The sequence below is a fragment of the Canis lupus genome, chromosome 23 (genome assembly GCF_011100685.1).
Source record: "Canis lupus familiaris isolate Mischka breed German Shepherd chromosome 23, alternate assembly UU_Cfam_GSD_1.0, whole genome shotgun sequence".
In the NCBI taxonomy this organism is placed as follows: Eukaryota; Metazoa; Chordata; class Mammalia; order Carnivora; family Canidae; genus Canis; species Canis lupus.
In genome coordinates this window covers 8,896,040-8,915,924 of record NC_049244.1, presented here as the reverse complement: position 1 = coordinate 8,915,924, position 19,885 = coordinate 8,896,040, and the positions used below count along the sequence as shown (strand labels likewise).

The 19,885-nt window shown below is 40.6% G+C and overlaps 1 pseudogene; it reads right to left on the bottom strand.

The window, feature by feature from the left end:
- Window positions 1–14,919: 14,919 nt before the first annotated feature.
- LOC100687253 lies at window positions 14,920–16,494 on the bottom strand (annotated as a pseudogene).
- Between the last annotated feature and the right edge of the window lie 3,391 nt (window positions 16,495–19,885).

Below are 19,885 nucleotides of genomic sequence, written 5' to 3'. Positions count from 1 at the left end.
AACAGGAATCCACAAAGTTTTTGGCAAATAGGGCTTTGCGTCTCTCCAGCCCAGCTCCCCCTTTAATGGGGAACATCTGGCCCCTTTGAAGCCCATCCCACACATCTGGAATCACTCCCTTTAACTCATTTATATCTCTAGAATCTAAACCATTCTGCTCCAACCCTGCCCATTATCCAGGTCCCTTCTTCCATCCAGGCTCCTCTGACACCCTGACTGGCTCTGTCTACACTGTGTTCTGGCATCTGTGTGGAAAGTGTGGGAACCAGCCACAAAGACAGCCCTTGTGAGTCTTGCCTCCTGGGATCATGACCCTCTCACACTGAATAGGACGGATCTGTGTAACCAACAGGGTATTGTGGGAATAACAGAGTATGACTACTGAGATTAGGTAATAAGAGATCTTAACCTCACTTGCCTGGAGTAAGGCAGCTGCCCCGTTGTAAGGACACTCAAATAGATTGTGAAAAGTTCCAGGTAGTGAGTAATGGAAGTTTCCTACCAATGGCCAGCACAACCTGCTGGCCAGTGAATGAGCCACCTGCAAAGCACATCCACCAGGCCCAACCAACTAAGACTTCAGGTGATGTGGCCCCAGCCAACAGCTTGACTGTAGCCTCATGAGAGAGCATGAGTCAGAAGCCCCCAGCTGGTCACTCCTGGATTTTTGACCCACAGAAAGAGTGAGATAATGATAGTTTATTTATGCCACTAAATTTTGGGTCATTCGTTATGTAGCAGTAGATGGCTAATACAATGATAAGTCTCTTTCTCCTATGGTTTTCACCATCCCAGCAATGGCAACTGTGGAGTCTGTTCAGTTCAAAATCTAAGAGAAACCTTTATTCTTCTCTTCCCCTCACACCCAACATCAAGTTTTTTTCCCTCTTTTTAAAGAGAGAGAGAGAGAGAGAAAGATAGAGAGCACAAGTGCAGAGGGGCAAAAAGAGAGGGAGGGAGAGAGAATCTTAAGCATGTGCCATGCCTAGTGTGGAGCCCAAAGTGGAGGTCCATCTCATGACCCTGAGATCATGATCTAAGCAGAAATCAATAGTTGTACACTTAGACTGAGCCACCAGGAGCCCTCAGTCAACAAGTTTTTTTAAGGCACTTTTCCTTAAAACTATATCACAAATCTATTCATTCTTCTTCATCTCTACTACCCTGATTTGTACCCAAGCCATGGTCACATCTTCATGGATGCCTGAAAGCATCCTTACTGGTCTTTCTGTTTCTATATTTGTCTTCCACAGAAAGTTCTCAAGACAGCCAACCAGAAAGATTTTTTTCTTTTTAATCAGAATATGTCACTCTGTTCAAGCCCTCCAGTGGCTTTTGCCACATCATAAAACACAAATGCCTCACTGCAGCCTAGGGACACTTCAGGATCCATGTCCTGCCTAGCTCTCTGCCCTTACTTCCTTACACTCTCTTGCTCACTTCCTTGCTGCTCCTTGATGATATTCCCCCCTCAAGGTCTTAGCATTTACTGTTGACTTCCTAGAATGCTCCTTCCCAATCCTTTGCTCACCTTGTTTGCATACTTTATTGAAGGCTCAGCAGAAATTTTACCTCCTTAGAAAGGCCTTTCTTGACAATTCAATATAACCAACTTCCTTTCATCATCTACTCTCTTGCCCTCACCAGTGAGGTACTATATTGAAGTTAGGGTTCTTGGGTTGCAAGCAACAAAACCAACTATTTTATTTTATTTTATTTTATTTTATTTTATTTTATTTTATTTTATTTTTAGGGGGGGTGGGAGGGGCAGAGGGAGAGCGAGAGAGAGAGAATCTTAAGCAGGCTCCATGCCCTGCATGGAGCCCAACACAGGGCTTGATATCACAACCTTGACATCATTACTTGAGCCAAAATCAAGAGTCGGATACTTAACTGACTGAGCCATCCAGGTTCCCCAACTCTTTCCTATTTAAACTAGCAATTATGAGAAGCTAGAGGGAGCACATTTGATTGAAGGTGGTGTTAAAGAGCCAGGAATACAAAAGACATGAACAGAAATCTCACAGAGGAAGACATAGACATGGCCAATATGCACATGAGAAAATGCTCTGCATCACTTGCTATCAGGTAAATAGAAATCAAAACCACAATGAGATACCACCTCACCCCAGTGAGAATGGGGAAAATTAACAAGGCAGGAAACAACAAATGTTGGAGAGGATGTGGAGAAAGGGGAGCCCTCCTGCACTGTTGGTGGGAATGTGAACTGGTGCAGCCACTCTGGAAAGCTGTGTGGAGGTTCCTCAAAGAGTTAAAAATAGACCTGCCCTACGACCCAGCAATTGCATTGCTGGGGATTTACTCCAAAGATACAGATGCAATGAAATGCCAGGACACCTGCACCCCGATGTTTATAGCAGCAATGTCCACAATAGCCAAACTGTGGAAGGAGCCTCGGTGTCCATCGAAAGATGAATGGATAAAGAAGATGTGGTCTATGTATACAATGGAATATTCCTCAGCCATTAGAAACGACAAATACCCAACATTTGCTTCGACGTGAATGGACCTGGAGGGTATTATGCTGAGTGAAGTAAGTCAATTGGAGAAGGACAAACATTATATGGTCTCATTAATTTGGGGAATATAAAAAATAGCGAAAGGGAATAAAGGGGAAAGGAGGAAAAATGAGTGGGAAATATCAGAAAGGGAGATAGAACATGAAAGACTCCTAACTCTGGGAAATGAACTAGGGGTGGTGGAAGGGGAGGTGGGTGGGGGTGACTGGGTGACAGGCACTAAGGGGGGCACTTGATGGGATGAGCACTGGGTGTTATTCTGTATGTTGGCAAATTGAACACCAATAAAAAATAAATTTATAAAAAATATCAAAAGACAAATGAAAAAAAAAATAGCCAGGACTAAACAGGAATCAGGCAGCTCTGAAACAGGTAATTTCTGAATAGAACACCTGCCACAGAACAGGGGCCTCAGTTGAAGAATGAGTAAACCCAACTGGAAAAATGTGGTTTGAGACAGCTGTTAGTGAGAAGGACCCATTGGTCAGAGTAAAACTTCTCCAGGATTCCTCCTATGGCCTGGTGGTTGAGGAAGGGGAGCAGAGAAGAAAAAGAGAGCTTGAATAAGGTTGACTTCTGTAGAAACCTTTCCAAAGCAATTGGACTGAAAAGAATTAGGAATGTGATGAATAGAACTTCATTTTACCCCATTCTCCTGGGAACAAATAAGTGAACTGCTCGTTATGTGTACCAGAGGCCCATTTAGAAAGAGAGCAATGGACAAAAGCGCACAGACCTGAAGAATTTGTAATGTGTAAATTCATCTCTAAGCAGTTTCTGTTTCTAACTTCCTGGTGGGTGAAACTCAATACAAGCTAGCTTAAGTAGAAAGGATTTTTTTTTTTATTAGAGGTAGATCATTTTTTTATGAACCCACAAGTCTCTCATGATGGCCATAGGAGTGGGACCAGAAACTTCACAGTTTTTAGCAACCCATGGATTCTTACTCTGCTTCTTACAGCCTCCCTATGAGGTAGGGACAATTATTAACTTGTAAGTGAGGAAACCAAGTTGAGTAACTTGCCTTAGGGTAACACCTTGTCTTGCCTCTAGGATAGAAAGGTCCTCATTCATCCTGGCACAGTCCCTGGCGATTTCAGAATGTCCTTCTTCATTTTTCCATTACTTCCTTTCCCCATTCAAATGAGACTCAAGCTTCTGGCTCAGGGGAGGGCAAGCTGTAAAGGACTCAGTGTCCGTTGAAACTCCATTTTAGAGGGCACAGTAGTGCCTGCCCTCAGTCCCCAGCATTCCTGCTTCCTAAGGGTCCTCGAAATGGGGAGCCCAATATCCGGTACACACTATCTAAGGCCTGACTATTGAGGAATGGCCTGACCACTCTGGGCAGGGTAGCATGGAGCAAAGAACATCAACTCTTAGGAGTAGAGGAGGGATCACTAAGACCATTGAATCCAGGGGCCACAAGCCCACTTGCTATAAGAACCATAAGATACCATAAACAAAATAAACAGTATGATAGGAGTGTGATGGTACGCCTAATGGTCTCATCTAAAACAGTATGGCTTTTACTCAGCTCTGACTTTTTCTGCCATGTTGGACTGGTGCCCAACATTGTCAGGGCTCCTGATTTTTCTCAGAGAAGTCAGAAATTTTCTTCTACCTCATTAGATCATTGTGACGATTAAATGAAATACTTATATAAGATGCTTGGAATGTGTATCGGGCATTTGGAGGAAGTTCTCATTAAGTGTCAGTTGCTATTATTATTATAGCAACTTCACAGATATGGAAACCAAGGGCCAGAATGGGCTCTCCCAAGACTACAGTTAGTGGTAGGTGTTACATGACAGCCCAGGCTCCTGAGACTGGGCCGGGGTCCTCCTTCCTGGCTTCCCTCTTCTGCTCTCACCCCTTTCCTGAGCCATCAACCATCTTTATTATGTAGCATGACACCATGCAGTATTTCTGTTGATTCCCTACTTTCACAGAAATTTCTTTCCCTTAATAAATGAAATGGTTCTTTAAGCTTATTTCAATAGAACAGTCCATAAGTGTTCTTTTATGTCCCTTTAGGTTCATATAAGAGTATCTGCTTCAAAGTAGCTCCCCACCCTGCTTTATTAACTCTGTGGGGCTGCATTCTATAAACTCAGACTTTTCCATTTAAATCAGGGGCTCACCTACTGTTTACCCAGGGCCCATTAAACCATTAAGAAAAGTGATGCTTAGCAGGCTAGGATGATTTGTGCACTTTGTTGGGTGTAAAGCTCATTTCCTCTTGCTCTGTGGAAAATGCCCTTTACACTCATTAAAAGTTCCAGGAATTCTGCATCCTGAGCTGGTTCAGGTGTGGTCCCAACAAAGCAGGCAGCAGGCTAGCATTACCTCCTGAGTACTCAGCTTTTTGGCCCTCCCTGCCAGCTCTAGTATTGACCCTAGTCCCTACTTTTGTCTTATACTCAGTCCCATAGTTCTGAGTCAATGCTGTCTCACTTTGCACTCTGTGTCAGATTCATCCCACACATTGGAAAATCTGAGGCCAAGTGGGGTCACTCCCTGTCCTTGATGGTTTTTGAACTGTGATTTCCCCCTTGATTGCTCTGTTGCTAGCCTCATCCTTTGCCTTAGGATGGCCACCCACTATGGCACATGACCTCAAAAATCTGCTGTGTCAATGGCCTGCTGCTCTTTCCCAGGACCATGGGTGAGTGTGCAGAAAGACTCAAGACCAATTCTTAAAGACATCCCATAAATCTGGGCCTGGGAAGCACTGGTTGCCTTGGTTTTTAGTTCTCAGCTGACAGAGATCTGATTTATACTGGAGCCGACTTGAGGCCATTTTCCAGGTCTGCATTTCTGAACTGCTTCTTGGACATGTAATTAAGGTGTAAGGGGAGACAGACAGTTGTACCCTTTGTGTTTGTCCATCAGGTCAGGAAGTGACTCCTCTGGGTAATAAGAATTTCCCTAATAGATGGGAAGCCCAACTCTAGACATGGCTTGTAAACACATGGTTAATTTGAGATTAGGGTTTTTCTGAACGAGGAAGATAAGGAGCCACATCAAATAAATTGTAACCTTGGAAACAGTGACATGGTAATGACAGATGCAGGCAGAAGTGTGGAAGTCTACAGAGGGGCAGACAAAGGAAGACCAGAGAAAACCAATGTCCAGATTTATTCAGCTGCAGCCCAGGGAATGAGGTACTGTGTCTGGTGTTCTGGTATATCTCACCCTGGGTTTTAGGCACACCAGCTCTCCACTGCATCAAAAATTTCAGGCTGTGTGTAAGTTTTGAGTATAAAGCAAAAACAAAAATGTGTCTACAACTGTCTGGTTGCCTTTGCCTCACTTCCACCCCCAGTGAATAAACTTCTGGTTACTAATTTGGCTTCCCAGAATCCTGATGCTGGGAAGAGGCTGCCCAGGAGAACAATCACAACTGTTTTATTAAATAAATGAAATATTTCTGATGCATCAATGCTCAGGACCAAATTCTGGGTCGGACCTAATCCAACTGTGAGCTGCTCCCTGCTAGACATCATCACCTACTAGAAAATCGAAAAGCCCCCAAATCTCTCCTGGGCTCGGAAGCCTGGTTACAGTTATAGCACCTTCTCACACATCTCTCCTGGTCCTCCTCCCTTTCCAAAGGCATTCAGTTTACAGTTTGCATGGTACAGACTTGGAGAGGATAGTGACCTGTCTGTGCTCTTGCAGTGAGCCTGGCATGGTGATCCCAGTCATTAATGGGAGTTAGCTGTGACCCCTAACTCCCATTAATGACTGGGATCACCATGCCATACTTGTCTGCAGTGGTTCCAGGTCTTATGTTGTGCTGCTCACCCATTAACTTCCCTTCCCGGAAAGATGTTTTAAAAACCACTTTGCCTCTAGAAGTGAATCCCTTCTTTCTTCCAGTCTTCTGAGTGCAGTGCTCCAAGTTTTTCCATATGAAGTAAATGGTTCTATTCTTTCAAGGTAAATTGGTAATTTTTTCCCCTTAAAGAAAGCAGAAAGAGATTCTTTCATTCACGTCCAGAGTTGTGCTGAAAAGGATGCCTGTCCCCAGCATTAGATACCCTGAGCAGCCAGCATTGCCTGTTTTTCTGAGTGTCTCCTCAGGTGTGGCTTTGACTCATGCACAATCCCCTTCTGTCTGGTCCCCAGTGTGGGGCACTGCAGTGCCTGTGATATGTGCTGGGGGCAGGCTGCAGGCCTAGGCTCAATCTCAGTGTGACCACAGAACAGCATTCTCCCTTGTGGAGTAAAGACGCTGAATGGGAGGTTGGGGCCATGCTGAAGAAGACCTTAACTGTTTGCTGGGGAAGTTTTGAGATTTGGGAGGGAACTGGAGACAAGGTTTTTCAGCTGAGAGACAGCCTGCTTATACTTGAATTTTTGACTGTTTAGGGAATAGGTTAAAGAAGACAGAGGCTAGAGGGATGTGTTATAATGGTCCAGATGCCAGAAGACAAGGTCATGTGTTAGAGACTGGCAGTGGAGATGGGAAATCCAAGTCAGAAGAGGCTTTGGAGGAGCACCATGTAGACTTGGCAGAGAAGAGTTTTAGGAAGTGTGAAGTTTAAAGATTCAGGGAAGTCCATTTTAAACTTTGTTAGTTATGTGTTTATATTACATATTGAAATCCCTGCCTGTCATAGGTTCATCTAAATGACATGGAGCAGGTCTACAGAGAATGAACATGAAAATGGCAATAACTGGAGGACTCAGAACATTCAGAAAGCTCTGACTCTCAAAACCTGTGAGCAACATGCTACGCTCTGCCCCCATGATACCAGAAAGCAGTTGCAGCCTCACTATAGACAGCTTGCAGTATTTTCCATGCCTTAGCGTCAAGTCGGAAACACATAAGCTGAGAGTAGGGAAGAGAAGACTTACACCTACAAGGAATTGCAGGACTTTACTACTTGATATTTCAAAAATCTAGGAATCATTCATTCATTTGCTCATTCAGCAAATACCATTAAGTAACAATACTTGATTCTAGAAATTCAGTGGTAAGCAGAACCAATAGTGTTCATAGCTCTGGTGGAAGTTACATAATCCAGAGGGAAAGACAGATGTTAATGATCCCATAAAAAATTGAAAAGTGGGAGAAATGCTGAGGAGAGACCTGTAGTGCTACCCAGGAGTTGGGGGGTTTGGTCCACTGAGGGAGGTCTGTGAAGGTTTTCCTAGGGAAATATCTTACACTGGTATTGGAAAGGTTGGAAGGAGTTTAAGTAAGCTAAGAGGGTGGGGAAGAATGTTCTGAGCATGTTAACAGCATGTGCAAATGCCCTGTGGCTTTAGGAGGCATGGTAAACACTAAGGACAGAAAGCAAACTGCGATGGCCAAAGTAGGAAGGGCATGGGAAGAATGAAGGGACCCAAGGCTGGAGGCACAGACCAGACCTAATGTTACCTTCATGGTATTATTATTCAGGATTACTTTCTATTTATGGCAAGTGTTATTTTTAATGGATAGTAGTAACATTCAGATTTTTAAGAACATATTTAAGATTAAAAATTTACTTGATTTACAATCAGAGAAGGACAATCATCATATGGTTTCAGTCACATGGGAATATTAGAAATAGTGAAAGGGATTATAAGGAAAAAGAGGGGAACTGAGTGGGAAAAATTAGAGAGGGAGACAAACCATGAAAAACTCCTAACTCTGGGAAGCAAAGGGTTGCAGATGGGGAAGTGGGTAGGGGATGGGGTGACTGGGTGACAGGCACTGTGGAGGGCACTTGATGGAATGAGTACTGGGTGCTATACTATATGTTGGCAAATAGAACTTCAAATAAATTTCCAAATAAATGAAAAAAATAAAAGCAAGAAAATTGACTTGATTTTAAATAAAAATAATAACTTAATAGTATAGAAGTTGCAAAAATTACAAACATGGCTCAGAGACAATTCTTGTGGAATGAGTATAGGTACTGGAGGAAATAGACCTGATTTGAAATCCTGGCCCTTGCACCACTAGCTCAGTGACCTCGGCAATGAGTATCAGTTTTCTTGCCTGTAAAATAGGAATGGTAATACCTGCATTATGTGGGTGCTTGTGGTAAGTAATGAAATATTGTGGAAGGTTCTGGCAGTGCTTGGCACATTACAGGTAATCAGAGAATGTTCTTCTAAGGAGAAAAGAATTTTCTGGAAACATCAAGGATGGTGATATTGGTGGGGAGAAGCTGAGGGTGGTTTGACTATTCAAATGTTCCTGACTGGAAGTGATACAGATTTGATATTGGATGGTAATAGGAAGAGGAAGTCTGGAAATAAGGTAACACTTGAGTTATACATTTAAAAAATGATCTGCCTATTAACCAATATATAAAGATAAAAAATGTGCATCCGAGTAGAAATTACAGAGTGAGCAAAAGTGCAGAAATAAAACTCATAGGCATATTTGGGGTGGTGGTGGAGATGATCCAATTTGAGTCATAGTGAGAAATGAGTCTAGAAAGGTAGGTGAAGGTAGGGCCATAGTGTACAGCTCTATCTGCAGTGTGGACAGTTGTGACCAGAACAAGGCAGAATGAAAAAAATAACATAAACAGTAGTAATGGCTGACATTTGAATGCTTATGACGTGTCAGGCAATGTTTGAAATTCTTTATTAACACTAATTCTTCATTCTCATATCAACCTCACTCCTCATGAGAGTTATTGTTTTCTATAACTTACAGATGAAGAAACTGAGGCACAGAGAGATTAAGTGACATGTTCAAGGTTGTATAACTCTTATTCAATAGCTACTGGGGAGTTCTCCAAACCATCTGAGTAGCTCTGGTCTCAGAAGTGGCATGTGTAGGGCAGAGGGAGGGGAAGAGGAATGGAGCCTGGCTGGCTAGGGAAGAAACCATGGCAACATTTCAGACAAACTATGAGAGCTGGACTAGCCTGGAGAAATTCATTATGAAGCAGAAACCCATTCTTTTTTTGTTTGTTTGTTTTGAGTAATCACTATGTACTCATCAATAATAATTTTACCCATATTGTTTTCTCTTTATTTCTTTCATTCATTTTTTTTTATTTTTTATTTTTAGCAGAGATGCACATGGATCCAAATCCACCATAGGACATTTGATTAAGACGGTCTGAAGGGAAGCTTTCAGAGACTTTGTTTCTCAACCCTGTTTAGAAACCACTGCTCTCAAAGGATCCACACTCTGAGCAGTATTGGTTATTAAATTATTCCCCCAGCTACTCCTAGTTCTTTTTTTTTTTTTTTTTTTTTTTTTTTTAAAGATTTTATCTATTTACTCATGAGAGACACAGAGAGAGAGCCAGAGACACAGGCAGAGGGAAAAGCAGGCTCCACTCTGGGAGCCCGATGTGGGACGCGATCCCCGAACTCCGGGATCACACCCTGAGCCGAAGGCAGACGCTCAACCACTGAGCCCCCCAGGCGTCCCGCTACTTCTAGTTCCACATGTAATCATAAATCACTACCTTCTGAGGAGGAAGGCTCCTCTGGATTTGAACAGAGGGACTGGAGAAAGCTGAATTCCTCTCAATCAAGAGCAAAAAGAATTGAAGACCCTGGTTGCCAAAAACAGGGGTGAGATGGAGGGGAGAAGGATTAAGCCAGTGAGGTCAAGTGAGACATGGGGCTTTGAGGGGTGACCAAAGAACCATTTAGGTCTGAAGTGTACAATCTTTGATTTGAAAAGGTTTATATTTCGGTAATGTACAGGCCCTGCCACTGTCTCCCCAGGCCTTCAATAATGTCCCCTACATGCAAAAATGTCTTATGTGAGGTGTGAATGGATGCTTTGCTTGTGTAAAAACTGAGAAACAATTCTCATAAATATGGAAACTTGGTTTGTGACAGTATGTGTATTTTTTCTTTGACAAAGTATTTCTATTTCCTTATGTTTTAATTATGTCTCATAACGAACCTGCAACTGGATTTTTAATTTTAAGTCTAATAAGACAATATTGTTTGAAACTAGAGAGTTCTATTAACCTTTATAGTAATTACTGCTATCGGGCAGCCTGGGTGGCTCAGCGGTTTAGCGCTGCCTTCAGCCCAGGGCATGATCCTCGAGACCCGGGATCGAGTCCCCACATCAGGCTCCCTGCATGGAGCCTGCTTTTCTCTCTCTCTCTCTCTCTCTCTCTGTGTCTCATGAATAAATTAAAAAAATTACTTATATCTAAGATATTTCTATTACCTTATGGTTTTCTTTAATTAATGTAGTCTTTTCTGATTTATTCAAATAGTCTCTGTTCTTTTTTCTTTTTTTAAAAAAATGTGGTAAAATATACATAACATAGAATTTTACCATCAACTACTTTAAGTGTACAGTTTGAGTATCAAATACATTCACATTGTCATGAGACCAACCTCCAGAACTCTTTTTATCTTGCATAACTGAAACTCTATATCCATTAAACAACAGTCCCCTACTCTCCTCTCCCTCCAGCCCCTGGAAATCATCATTCTACATTCTCTGTGAATTCACTACTCCAGGTACCTCGTGTATGTGGAATCTTTTCTGATTGGTTTATTCCACTTGGAAAATGTCCAACAATCTCCATCCTTGCCTTTTTTTTCTTTTTCTTATTAAAATTTTCTTATCAACCTGCTTGCAAGCTATACACTGTATGTCTATTTCTTAGCAAGTTATTTTAATGTGCCTACATTAAAGTTAATCAACATTTTAATCCTACTGAATTAGACAAAGACCCTAAGAATGCTTTAATCCCCTCTTCTTGATATCCAGTATTTTATTTCTAGCCTACCTTTTACCCCTCAAATTAAGCATTATTATTATTACTGTATTATTATTATTATTACTAATTTTTATTACTAATTGTTTTACTATTTTTATTATACTAATTATTACTAAGTCAATGTTTGTTTAGCTTTACCCACATATTAACATACTTTTTTATGTTTGTAAATATAAAATTATATTAGATATTAGCACCAGTGTGGAACATGCTCAGCATCAAAGTTCCAAAACACCAGCACAAACGTTTATCCATCATTAAAAACCAATTGCATCCTTCCTAAGATGTCAAACTAACAAGTAACTAGATTAGTAAATCTAATCCAAATGAATAACTCTTTACTGTACAATTTATCTTTTAGAAGTATACAGGAGAATGAATGAGCTAAATAGCAGACATTTTATGATTTAAGATCTTCAATGTTTTAAAAACGGGATATTACTGTACACAGGTAGAAAATACTGAGTGACAAAAGATCTTTAAAACTGTACACTAAATTCCTCTCCTGTTTACCAATAAATGTGGCATTAGACTATAAAAAAGATCCTAGAAAATCTGTTTGCTTGATAATTCTCTCCATGTATATTTTAGTAAGTGGTGATGCTCCCATTCAAGGCATCCATTAGCCTAATTTTCCAATGGAAGAGGTAAAAGATACCACTTTCTGTGGAACGGTCATCTGAATCAAAACCAAAATTAATAGCAATGTAGGAAATTAAGAAACAATAAGATTTTAGGTTTATATTTCATGGATGGTGCTGCTGTTCCAACCTTATAAAGTAGTTACCTGCTTTCCAAATTCCAAAAATTAACATACTCTCCCATCTTATCATATGAATCAGTGCCCTTTGTTTTTTTTGTTTTTGTTTTTGTTTTTTTGAATCCGCGCCCTTTGATTTCTTTAGAAAAAGGAAGGGTTAAAGGGCTGTTGATCATGGAAGAACAAGTTTTTTTTTTAATAATAAATTCATTTTTTATTGGTGTTCAATTTGCCAACATACAGAATAACACCCAGTGCTCAACCCGTCAAGTGCCCCCCTCAGTGCCCGTCACCCAGTCACCCCCACCCCCCCACCCTCCTCCCCTTCCACCACCCCTAGTTCATTTCCCAGAGTTAGGAGTCTTTCATGTTCTGTCTCCCTTTCTGATATTTCCTACCCATTTCTTCTCCCTTCCCTTCTTTCACTATTATTTATATTCCCCAAATGAATGAGAACATATAATGTTTGTCCTTCTACGATTGACTTATTTCACTCAGCATAATACCCTCCAGTTCCATCCACGTCGAAGCAAATGGTGGGTATTTGTCGTTTCTAATGGCTGAGTAATATTTCATTGTATACATAGACCACATCTTCTTTATCCATTCATCTTTCGATGGACACCGAGGCTCCTTCCACAGTTTGGCTCTTGTGGCCATTGCTGCTAGAAACATCGGGGTGCAGGTGTCCCGGCGTTTCATTGCATCTGTATCTTTGGAGTAAATCCCCAGCAGTGCAATTGCTGGGTCGTAGGGCAGGTCTATTTTTAACTCTTTGAGAAGCCTCCACACAGTTTTCCAGAGTGGCTGCACCAGTTCACATTCCCACCAACAGTGTAAGAGGGTTCCCTTTTCTCCGCATCCTCTCCAACATTTGTGGTTTCCTATCTTGTTAATTTTCCCCATTCTCACTGGTGTGAGGTGGGATCTCATTGTGGTTTTGATTTGTATTTCCCTGATGGCAAGTGATGCGGAGCATTTTCTCATGTGCCTGTTGGCCGTGTCTATGTCTTCCTCTGTGAGATTTCTGTCCATGTCTTTTGCCCATTTCATGATTGGATTGTTTGTTTCTTTGGTGTTGAGTTTAAGAAGTTCATAGATCTTGGATACTAGCCCTTTGTCTGATACGTCATTTGCAAATATCTTCTCCCATTCTGTAGGTTGTCTTTGAGTTTTGTTGACTGTATCCTTTGCTGTGCAAAAGCTTCTTATCTTGATGAAGTCCCAATAGTTCATTTTTGCTTTTGTTTCTTTTGCCTTCGTGGATGTATCTTGCAAGAAGTTACTGTGGCCGAGTTCAAAAAGGGTGTTGCCTGTGTTCGCCTCTAGGATTTTGATGGAATTTTGTCTCACATTTAGATCTTTCATCCATTTTGAGTTTATCTTTGTGTCTGGTGCAAGAGAGTGGTCTAGTTTCATTCTTCTGCATGTGGCTGTCCAATTTTCCCAGAACCATTTATTGAAGAGACTGTCTTCGGAAGAACAAGTTTTATTTGGGACCTTCCACACACACAAATCATGCTGAGTGGACAGACACTTATTTTACAGAACAATTTAAATATTATGCAGTGGCCAAATTATCTTGTTCCATCTACTTTTGGAGTGGAAAAAAAAAACCTCAATACCCATAAAACTACTTCACTTGAAAGGATGTGTATCAAAAATAAGTAGCTTAAACTTGCACCAACAAAATGTCTAGTTTGGTTTTTAAAATGGAAAAGTCATACATTTTAGAAGTAAATAGTTGTAATTGTGAATCAATTATAATTTTGAACTTAATGAATCATGAAAGAGCAAGGATTAATAAACCAATGTGCTTTGAATTTGCTCAAATACTGCTATTTCTGTATTTAAAGATTTAGCATATATAATAGCTATTATGGGAAACAAAAACAGATTTTCCTCAAAAATGAAAAAAAAATTTAAAATATTTATTTATTAATTTATTCATGAGAGACACAGAGGAAGAGGCAGAGACATAAACAGAGGGAGAAGCAGGCTTCTCGCAGGGAGCCTGATGTGGGACTGGATCCCCGGACCTGGGATCATACCCTGAGCTGAAGGCAGAAGCTCAACTGCTGAGCCATGTAGGCGTCTCCAGAAATGAAAATATTAAAACTAAGTTAAGATACATAAAGTAGTATTAGTGTTCCACACAAGATAAAATTGGACAAATCAAAGTTTACATGACTCAACAGACCATGTGTGAAAATGCAAAGAAAGTATTAAAGCTGTTATTATGTCCAATGTTTAAAACCAGCTTGTAGGGGTGCCGGGGTGACTCAGTCAGTCATGCCTCTGGCTTTGAATCAGGTGATGATCCAGGTGTCCCAGGACAGAGCCAAGTCTGGATTCCTGCTTGTGGGACAGCCTGCTACTCCCTCTCCTTCTGCCCTTCCCCCCCACTCATGCTCTCTTTCTCTCTCTCTCTTTCTCTCTCATTCACTCTCTCTGTTTCAAATAAATAAATAAATAATCTTTTTAAAAAAGAGACCAGATTGTAATTGGGAGAACATTTAAATCCTTAATTAAAAAAACAAATGAAATGAAAGCTTTAAACTGGTACACACTGTTCACACATATATTTCAAGTTTGGAAATGCATATTTGCAAGCAGCAATACAAAAGTATTTGTGAAGAATCTATAATCTCTGAAAATTATGAAAACATCCCTGCTACCAATATGTTTCTAAATACAAAGCTGACTACCATATTCTCACTTCTGTGTAACAAAAGAAGTTCAATTTCAAAACAGATATAATTCAGTCTTTAGATGTGAATGGTATGAACGATAGTCTTTTTTTTTTTTTTTTTCAATTCTTAAGCTGTTTGGGATCCTTAAGCATGCAAAACCAGAGAGGTGAGAGTCTATAAAGGAATCAGGGTTGTTTTGTGGCAACCAGTTAAGGCAGAGCTGGGAATGCCTCAGGGTCATCTACATCAGGAGCAGAAGCACTTGACTTGTCAGTTCTGCTGCCATGGTTTTGGATTTGGACGTCCATCATGCCCAAGGCCACATCATCCTCCCCTGCCACCAAGTTCTGGATGGACTGATCTGATAAAACTGATCTCCAGCTAAGACATTGTATCAATCGATGGCTTTTGGAAATGATGATCCATAATTATATATTCCGCATGAGCCTTTTCACTCTCTGACTTAGGAAGGACAGATCCCCTCTTCTACTGCCCATGAGCATCTTCATTTAGTTTTCAGATTTAAAATCTACTTTTGCCAGTTTTTTTTTTAATTTTTATTTATTTATGATAGTCACACACAGAGAGAGAGAGAGGCAGAGACACAGGCAGAGGGAAAAGCAGGCTCCATGCCAGGAGCCCGACATGGGATTCGATCCCAGGTCTCCAGGATTGCACCCTGGGCCAAAGGCAGGCGCCAAACCGCTGCGCCACCCAGGGATCCCTGCCCGGTTTTTATTTTGAATAGCTTTTCACACATCCAAAGTCATTTTTGGGGGGACCGTCTTCTTTTACTTCAACTTTGTTCTCATTTTCAGTGTGTGCAACTGGATGTTCTTCACCTTCTGGTGTTTCCTCAGTCACATTTGATTGATCCAAATTACTGCAATTATAACAGTTTTTCCAATGTATTTTGGGGACTCTTGTTAATTCATCTTGAAAGTTTCCCAGTTTTGAGATCCACGACCTCCACATTTGTCCCTATGCTTCAGGCCTCTGTAATGTCACTTTCACAATACCTATCAAATTGACATTTGCTCCCAGAATCAAGCCCATATCCTCTGTCCATTCCATGCCCCGGCCTCCTCAACTTCTTCCAAGACCACCACAGCCTCTGATAGGCCAGTCCAATAATCTGTCTATCAACTGAAAAGTCTCCTCCTTCATCCTTTTCTTCTTTTTTAATTTTAATTTATTTATTCATGAGAGACACAGAAAGAGAGGCAGAGACACAGACAGAAGGAGAAGCAGGCTCCATGAAAGGAGCCCATTGTGGGATTTGATCCCAGATCCTGGGATCATGCCCTGAGCCAAAGGCAGATGCTCAACCGCTGAGCCACCCAGGTGTCCCCATCCTTTTCTTTAAGTGGCTTTTCAAATTGTAGTTTACAAGATGGTCACCTTTCTGGTCTCCTGTCAATTATTCTCCCTTCACGCTGCAACTGTTGACCAAGTCTTCTTCTAACACGTCTTATTCCTTCTTTCTTAAGTGCCACGGTTGGCTGTGTCTCCTCCTTCTCAACCATACTAACGTTGTGGGGGCAGTGGGTTCTTGCGGTCTTTCTGGGACTCTTCAGGCAGCTGTTTGCCTGCTGTGTTGGGGTTGGTCTGAGCTGTGGCCTGAGATGCCCTCTTGGCCCCAGGGCCAAGCTGCCCCTGCTGGCTTCTTTTGTCTTGTTCTTTGCTGCCTTCAAAACCTCAGAGGGGTCCAATTCATCATCAAATAACTGGTTGAATTAGTTGGTGACCACACAGCAAAAGCCTTCCTGTAAGTGCTCAGGCATGATGATGGCTCAGCAGTACGTTCCTTCATGGATTGTAGCAGGCTACCCTGAGCCAAGAGTACCTGCTCATTGAGCTTTTCCCACAAGATGGCAGGGCTCCATATTACCATGTTTTTACTCAGCACACTTTCATGTGTCTCAGATTTTCCACCTGGGAAAATTTTTTTCAGCTTGAGGTATATTTTTAATGAGGATCTTTTGTTGATAAACTTTTCTTAGTTTTTGTCCAAAATTGTCTATATTTCTCTGTTGTCCTTGAAAGATAGTTTTATCAACATGGAATTTTAGGTTTGCCTTTTTTCCCTCTCTCATTCCATTGGACATTTTATTCTGCTCCTTTCTGGATTATTTTATTGCTGGTGAGGTGTCAGCCATCAATTAAATTACTATCCATTGGTACATGATTTGTCTTTTCTCCATGCAAGGTTTTAGAATCTAGTCACTTTTGATGTTCTGAATTTTTTTTTATTAAAATTTTTTCCCCTTCTTTGGATTTATTGTGATTCTTGGACTTGAAGATTGATCTTTCCTAACAACTCTGGGAATTTCTCCATTCTTTGAATGTTCTTTTCTTCATTCTATTATCTCCTTTTGAAACTTGAGTTTGAACTTATATTAGGTTCAATCTACCTTCCATGTCTTTTAACCCTTCTTACTAATTTTGCATCCTGTGCTGCACTTTGGTCTAATTTACTTATATTTAGCTTTCAGTTTTAAATTTTTCTCTTCATATATGTCTAATCTGCTGTTTTATTTATGTATTGCATTTCTAATTGCAGTTCTTATATTTTACTTTCTAGATATTTTTTGATTTATTTAAAAATTTGCAAGGGTCATTATTTATAGTCTCTTGTCCTTTCATATTTTTAAGCTTTTTTATTAATTCCTAAATTTTCTGTCAGATAACTCTGGAAACTAAAATCTTTGTGTTATCCATTGCTCTGATTACTTCTCATTCATGGTGACTTATTTCCTTGTGTGCTTTGTGATTTTCATTGTGAAATGTTAAGTTTTATTAAAACATTATTGTGAGGATTGCTTGAGGTCCTTGATCACAGTGGGATTTCACCAGAAAGGATTTGTGTTTGCTTCTGCTAGTCTCCTTCTAGAGGCAGATTTTATTTCTTGTTCACTTTGCATTATGGGTGTAAGCCCTTTGATGCTCCCACCTTACACAATGAACTGCTCTTGCATATCCCATTTTAGATGACCCCTAGGCTTTTGGCATGTCCCACACCCTATGCAACAATCTATTGGAAATGTGAGGTCTCCAAGGCTTGGCAGAGATCCTTTAGGTAAAAGCTGGTTCCAATACTTTTCCATCCAAAGGTTTCTTCTTTGTCTTTATCTGTAGAGTCCTCAGAGCTTTTTAAATGTTTTAATTTTTCATCTTTTATTTATTTTTATTTATTTATTTAATTTTATTTTTTGAGAAAGAGAGTGGGGTAGGGGCAGAGAGAGAGAGAGAGAGAGAATCTTAAGCAGACTCCATGCTCAGTGTGGAGCCCAACATGGGGCCGGATCTCACAACCCTGAAATCATTACTTGAGCTGACCTCAAGACTTGGCTGCTTAACTGACCAAGGCACTTAATGCCTTTAAGTTTTCACCTTTTAGGGATCCCTGGGTGGCGCAGCGGTTTAGCGCCTGCCTTTGGCCCAGGGCGCGATCCTGGAGACCCGGGATGGAATCCCACATCGGGCTCCCGGTGCATGGAGCCTGCTTCTCCCGCTGCCTGTGTCTCTGCCTCTCTCTCTCTCTCTGTGACTATCATAAATAAATTAAAAAAAAAAAAAAGTTTTCACCTTTTACTGTGTTATCCAGTATACTAGTTCTTTCAAATGCAAGAATTTTTGAAGGTATTCAGCTCCCCATAATGACAGAAATGTTGTTCCAGAGCCCTCCTTAAGCTCATATTTTCTAATAGAGAAACCATTATTCCATATTTTATTCTTTGTTAGCATTTTAATTCTGAGATGTGCGTGTGTGTAGTGTATATATATATATATTTTGTTGTTGTTGTTGTTATTGTTGTTGTTTTATTTTCCTGTACTGACTCCTGACTCTGAGAAGAGCCTGCAAGCCTCTAATTAACAGTCTTGTGAAAAAGCTTTTTCTCTTGAGATAACATTTATTTACACAAAAACTTAATGAAAGGAGTATAGCAATTAAAAACTTTTTCTTGTGATAAAACTGAAGGTTGAGAAGAGTCTTTAAACATAAGATTAAATATAAATTTAAATTCATGTTTAGGAAAACATGGCCATGTCTTCAAACTTATACTTGTGTTGTATCTTATAATTCTCTTTTTCTATTTCTGTAACCATAATGTCTCTTGATAGTATTTGTTAAACTATCTCGTAGACATGTAAGACTTCAACATTTGAATGTTGTCTTCCATATCATGTAACTATAACTCTCCAAGCCTAATTAATTGTCATATAAACATTATTTGTGAAATTCTAATCTTTAACAGTTCTGTATGTTTCTGTTTTTTATTTTGCTGATGTTGTTATCAGGCTCACTTTGCCTGCTTATTCTCCCTTTGCCACAGGATTATTAATAAAATCCCAGACTTTAACAGATTCTTTGTTCTAAATTAAGTGGTAGAAAGATTTTTTTCCTATGGAGCCCACAATGAGTTCAATGTCTGTTCTCTCAACTGAGTAAAGGCAGAAGCTATGTCCTACTCATTTCTGGATTTCCTTAACCCTTTTCTCCACTAAGTGCTTTATAATTTAGTAGGAACTTAGGAGATATATATATATATATATATATATGAAACATAAGAAAAAACTGTCAAAATCCAAGTTTTTGAATAGAGATTAAACCTGTAATTGAGGCTACCTGGCTTTCTTTGGGGTGAGAGACATCTGACTGGGGCCCTGAGGGGGCAAGTTTGGTGTTCAGAGCTTGGGGGATCATAAGGTGACATCCTGCCACTCAGATCATCCCTCTGATTCACTCTCCATTAGGACACTTCGCTGCAAAAAGCTAAAGCCTGCAGGGGACCAGAGTGTGGGTAATGGGATCGGGCGACTGCAGGGGGCTAGGGAGTGAGATTGGCCCCACGTTTGTCATCCCTGCATGATGGCTCTGTGGTCCTGGAGAAGCTACAAGCCGGAGACTGCTGCCATCTCCCAACCAGTACAGCCAGCCTCAGCATTTTGTTCTCTCCAATTAACTGTGCATAACAACAAGGAGTGAAACCAAGTGATTTAAGCAATAATTTATCATATTCAGTTCACCATTAACAGCCATCTAGTGTTTCCTTTGCCCTTTTAAATGAGTCTTTGTTCTGGTGCTCAGCTCTTCTGTGTATTCCATAAGCTTTTAGTGAGCCTTTCCCTCCCTCTCTCTCCCTCTCTCCCGCCCTCCTCCTGTTTTCCTCG